Below are 6,000 nucleotides of genomic sequence, written 5' to 3' on the forward strand. Positions count from 1 at the left end.
CCGTAGAGGGGGCTCTGGGGCTGGGGCAGGAGAGAGGTCAGGGTAGACCAAGTAAGGCCTTCCTGGCCCCTTGGTAGCACATGCTTGGATCCTGTCATGTACATCTCTCGGCCCTTCCCTTGTTCTTTGATAACCCTCTTGCTCACTCTCCATCCCTGCATTTTTTATTTTTATTTTTTCCTTCTCCTTGGGACAGGCCTATCCGGGGCGGTCACCAGCACTGCTTAGAGTACGTAAGTTAAATCTCCCACTGAACATATCGTGAACTGTCTACAAAAACACCAGCTTCTCAGCCCCAGGAAAGGGTTTCTTTATTTCACACGTCCTTAGCACAGCGACCCGACCTGCGGGGAGTTTTCACTTGGGCTTTGGCCTCCACATGGATTTCACAGCTCCGCTGGTGGGCATACGTCCCTTCCCCCCAAATCAGGGGGCAGCGGGTTCCCTAAGCGAGCCGGCGCGGGATTCTGTGATAAGCTGCCACACCCCCCGGGCTCCATATTGTCGTCTCTAACAGGACATAGGCCACCACAACCCACAAGCCCAAAGACAACAACTGAAATAGACACAGGTAAGAACCGCCCCACCTCCTCCCTCAGAAAGCACCTCGTACAAGCTGCTGAATCAAATAGAGTGGGGTGTGAGGGATCGGGGGATGCCCGGCCCGTGACCCCACTTTACCTGTAAGGGCAGCACTGGGTGCTCACAGCTCACGAGCAGGAACGTGGGGTTTCCACCTCTGATTTCTGATGTCTTTGGAAAGCAAAATTCAGCCTGTAGAGTAAACCATAACTGCTCGTGTGTGTAATGTAAGGGTCCCAGCAACTGTGCTGCAGGACCTTCCCACCAAGCAACTCAGCTCCTGACGTCATCTAAAAAAGATTCAGTAAATCCCTACAAATACGCCTTGATACCAAGCGGTCCAGCAGCTGAACACAAACCAAACTGAAATCATGGCCTTCCCAGATGGATCCAAGATCCCAAATTACCAAGCACCAAATAAATCATTTACTAGTTTTCAAGGTTCAATGAACACAAGTGGACCAGCCAATCGCTCTACGAGTCACCTAGAAATCTAGGCTCAAGCGGAGGATGGAGGAGAGATTGAGCTGCCGAGTTATAAAAGTCACACATTTTCCTGAAAGCAATAAATGTGAAGTGCGGACCCAGCATTACTGAAACTGCAGCATGAGCTTAAGGTCCACCAGGAAAGGCTTCTAGTCACTGATTGTCTAGTCAGCCAGGCTGCAGACTAGCACCAGATTACTTAACTCGCTTATTCTCTGTGTGACAGAACGAGTCCATTTCTAAGAGCCCAGCAGAACCTCCCGAGCGGGGGCACGTAGGAACACCCCAAGTGCTACAGGACCCCAGACGTGGATCTTGAGGGGACAGTATTTTTTGAAGGATGTGTACAGGAAGGAACTTGATTCCAAGTTGTAACTGAACTCAGACAGTTTGCTTTAATTAAAGGAAGGCTCTGCCAGGTAATTTGCAAGTTCATATCTCTATGGAGTAGTTTGAGATTTTACTTCTCATTCATTTTGTTACAGAAGACTTGGATTACCTACTTTTAGTTGAAAAACTACAAAGTCTTTCAAAAATCGTAAATCTTATTAAATTGCATTGAAACAGAAATAGGGTTACAGTTGTAGAAAATAAACTTATGGTTACCGGGGGGAGGGATAAATTGGGAGATTGGGATTGACATATACACACTACTATATATGAAATAGATAACTAATAAGGACCTATTGTATAGCACAGGGAACTCTACTCAATACTCTGTAATGACCTATATGGGAAAAGAATCTTAAAAAGAGTGGATATAAGTATATATATAACAGATTCACTTTGCTGTACACCTGAAACTAACACAACATTGTAAATCAGCTACACCCCCATAAAAATATTTTTTTAAATTGCATCAAGACAGGATTTAAATCACAACCACTTCCTACTGCCCAGACAAGGCAGAAACACTCAGGAGACCCGTCTGCACCCACCAAGCCTGTCATCTCAGGAAGAAAATTGCCAGATGTGATTATTTCACTTATTTACCCACACACACAAACCCTTATGTCTGGGTTCTTGGAAAAAGCTTGAAATCATAAAATCCAGAGGCTGCAGACATCCTGTTTTTAGGCATCAGCATAAATCCTAAACCCAGAAACAAGTAGGACAGGAGGGAATTTAAATACACACCAGGGGCTCTCCACAAACTTCTATGTGCACATACAAAAGCACCAGGGGCCCTCCTCCACCCCAGTACCCCAGCTCTGGGCGCCCCCGTATTCGGAGGTGCCTTGGCCCTGCCTGCTAGACGTGGGGAATCTTAGGACTTCCAGAGGTTTAGAGCAATTTCCTTTCCATCAGGCCTCTCATTGGGGAAGAATAAATGGCATTTAAAGTCTGTCCAATGAATAACGGGAGTGCCAGGAATTTTCCAGCCTTTGAATCCAGACCTTTCAAATTCCAGCGAGTCTCAGCTTTCAAGGCGTTAGGAGAACAGCTCCCTGTGAAGCTTGATGAGAAATCGTCTCAAGTTCCTAAACTCGCAGAGCAGCCTGATCTTTTAATTTTTAACTCTGTGGAATTTGGGAAACAGATACGTGTTGGATCGTCCAGCACTTCCCCCCCAAGACCAGCAAGCGGCCTGCCCGGGGCTGAGCACCGGCTCCGCAGGAGGAAGCGGGTACCTGCGGGGAGTCCGCTGGCCACACACACCAGGCTCACGCGATGTCTCACCTGTGACAGGTGGATCTGCCCGTTGGGGCTTCAGCGAAGGTACTGCGGTCCCCAAAGGCCCCTCTCCTGCCTCTGAGCTCTCCCCACAGAAACACAGGAACAAATCTCTCAGCCACGGAGAATCCGGACCACTCTCACCTGTAACCAGGAAGTCGCTCACGTCACAGGCCGGGCTGTGCACACACAGGTGGCCTCCCTGCCTCGGGCCCTGGAGCCGCAGACTCCCCGTTAATCATCAGCCAGCCCCGGGTCCGCTCAGGCTGACAACGCCATGCCTCAGGGCCAAGGCTGCCCTTGCACTTGGCCTCCACCCCCTGTTCCTGCCCCAAGCCTTTCTTATGTCCTGCAGGAGGCCAGCGGGAGGCTGGTGGCCCTCTCCTGCCCTTGGCCTCCTCCTGCACGTGGACGTGGCCGGCCACCGGCCAACCTTGTTTCTTGGCTCCGGCACAGGCCCGGAGCTGGCAAAGCGGGTTTCTTCTCACAGCCCGGCTCCTCCACATCCACAAGAACAGGTTCTTTTGTGAAAGAAAAAACAAAAAGTCCTGAGAGTGAAGTCCTCGGGAATGGGGCCAGCTTTAGAAGTCAAGTCCAGTTTCCTGTGGAGCGTTTGCAGGAGAACTGCTAAGAGGTTTTCTGCAGGCACCCCAGACCCCACTCCCAGCCCCCGGGAAGTGAACTAAGGAACTTGGCTTTTCAGAGCATTGACAATTCCTGGAAAAAACCATCCCCCCAAATCCTGAAGCAGCAGTGTACTGAATTGTCTGCTCTCTTACGGTTCTTTTTGAGTATCTGGCTGGTCTCCCTCATCGCATTCTAATCCTGTCATGGGACTCAGGGTCAAGGGTATCTGCACAGAAGAGGTGACAACAGAAGGTATGGACCATATACTTAGAGTAAGACGCTGAAGCGAATAAACAGGGGAAATGCTGTGTCTTCCAGTTGAAGGGGATCAGAACATGCCACCCCAAAACATGTCACTTTGGCATAAAGATTATTTTTAAGCTGAAGATATTTGAGAGTCAACAGATGCCAAAAAAAAAAAAAAAAAGGAAATAAAGAAAAAAAGCTTTCTCAGAGCTTCCCTTTACTGACTAAAAGCAGGACCTCCTGGGAAATAAGGCTGCCATAAATTCCTCTCCAGGGTGGATCTATGCCCAGAAGGGAGAATACAAATAAAACCTACTCCAAATCCCTTCTTCAGGGGAGTTTATGATGCTAAGGAAGACAGAAAGACCACTCATACCTGTATAGACAAATATTACCACAAATTTCTCAACTCCCATCTGTCCGGAAGAAACATAGGTATTCTTCCCCTAAAATACCTTTTCTCACCCCCTCCCTTTCTCCTACTAAATTAGCTATGTAAGTCTTTAACCATTCAATGAGCCAGTTACTTCCTTTGTTGGCTCCCATATGCACACAAAATAAACCTTTTTCTCCTATTCACCTTTCTTTTGTCAGTTTAATTAACAGGCCTCGGTAAATGAACATAAGAGGGTAGAGGAAAAGGTTTTTTTCCCTCCCTACCAGGCTCTGGTGCTAGGAGCTGGTCAGAAAAATGGTGAACAAGCAGATAGAGAGTCAATATGTTTGTCAAATAATCTCACAAATATACACAGGCTTATAGCATCTTATTTAGGAGCTGTGTCCCTGAAGGCCTAACATAATTCAAAACTCAAATAATTCCAGGGCAGTGAGCCACAAGAATAAAAATTGAAGGCCAGTGTAGCTCATATTTGCCCTAATGTGCTTTTTAAAATTTTTTTGGCTTCATTCCTTCCTGACATTTAGAATTTCATTCACCAGTTCTGCAGACTGGCCTTCGGAGCACAGTATCAGCCAAGATTTCCAGCCCTACCCTCAGCCTCAGCAGTACTACTGGAGAATATCATTAGAGCTTCTAGAAAAATTTAAGGTATAATAACAAAGAGGGTGTAGGGGAGGGGAAAAACAAACTTTACCCTCCTCAGTCTGTGGCTGGGACCCTGGAAATTAAACTGACAAAGACAGATCAACAAGAGAAAAACAAGAGATTAACAAGAATCTATTAACACATGCAGTACAGATACATGCAGAGGAAACTCATTGCCGGGTAGCTCAAAGGGGTGGTTAGGACTCGGGCTTATCTAGTATCTAACAAGAGAATAAATTTGTAGAGAAGTGACAAGAAAAGGAAAAGGAGTTCAGGCTATTGGGGTGGCAAACTGTGGGAAGGTGAGTACATGGGTGAGACTAATGGAAGATAAGTGTTGTGTTGATAAGGTTTGTTTGTGTTGATTCTGATAAAAGTCTCCAGTATTAAGATCCCTTTGCCCTTCATGGTACAAAAGAATGGAGGGTGGAGAGTTTGGTGTCTGCTGTTTCTCAGTCATCTTCAACTTAAAATAATCCATATGCCAAAGTGGCACATTTTAGGGTGGTATGTTCTGATTCCCCACAAGTGCCATAACAACTATGCATACATAATAATCAAAACCACTGTCAGCAATTCCATAGCAAATGCACGGTCCTCCTCGGACGACCCCGGGGTATTCCTATCTATCAGTTACTGAGAGGTTCCCCCAGGGCAAGAGTGGAAACACTACTGACAAGTCACTGGAAATGCAGCTCAAACTGTGTGGTCCTGAGGGATTTTTTTTTTTCTTTTTTTTTAATTTGGGAGATTTGCATTATTTCAAAGTTTGAACATAAAGAGAGATTTTACTAATATTTTTAGCCTGTGCTATTTTAAACTTGTAAAGTTCAAATTTACATAAAACATATTCACACTGTAATTCCTATCACAGTAAAATCTCTGAAGGAACTCTGATGAAGGTTGGGGTGAGGAGGGAGTTTCCCTGAGGAAACTGGGTTTGAGCTCAGATTGGGGTGGGGGGATGTAAGTAGTGAACTGGGCAGGAAGGTGGAGGGTGCGGAGGACCACTCCTGGGGCAGAGGGAACAATGTGCATCTGGGCAGCAGGATGGATGGCAGGAGACTTGGTACCCTGAGGATGTTAAAGAGGCTCGTGGGACCTGAATGCAGCTAGATGGGGGTGCCAGGGGAGCCCCCCACCTAGCTGCAATCATTATTGCATTATTATATATAATTTTACCCACAAAATTTGAATTTTTTCACTTCATCCCCTATACTGGGTTGAATAGTGTCCGCCTCAGAATGCATGTCTACCCAGAACCTCAGAATGTGACCTTGTTTGGATATAGGGCCTCGGTAATTAGTTAAATTAAAGTGAGGTCGTACTGGATTACAGAA

At 46.5% G+C, this 6,000-nt stretch overlaps 1 protein-coding gene across 10 annotated transcripts in view; it reads right to left on the bottom strand.

The window, feature by feature from the left end:
- IGSF5 (immunoglobulin superfamily member 5) overlaps positions 1-3,065 on the bottom strand; it is a 56,083-nt gene extending 53,018 nt beyond the window's left edge. For 6 of the 10 annotated variants that reach the window (XM_082393824.1, XM_082393822.1, XM_082393817.1 and 3 more), the window contains exons 1-2: positions 2,749-2,856; positions 682-774 (exon numbers count right to left, since the gene is read on the bottom strand). The gene's annotated coding sequence lies outside the window, so the exon portion shown is untranslated. Of the gene's footprint in view, positions 1-681; positions 775-2,465; positions 2,517-2,748; positions 2,864-2,886 lie in introns of those variants that run through there. The other 4 variants (XM_082393819.1, XM_082393820.1, XM_082393821.1 and 1 more) reach the window with 4 other exon arrangements.
- Positions 3,066-6,000: the final 2,935 nt, after the last annotated feature.

Source organism: Balaenoptera borealis (assembly GCF_965194805.1).
Source record: "Balaenoptera borealis genome assembly, chromosome: 5".
NCBI classification, from domain to species: Eukaryota; Metazoa; Chordata; class Mammalia; order Artiodactyla; family Balaenopteridae; genus Balaenoptera; species Balaenoptera borealis.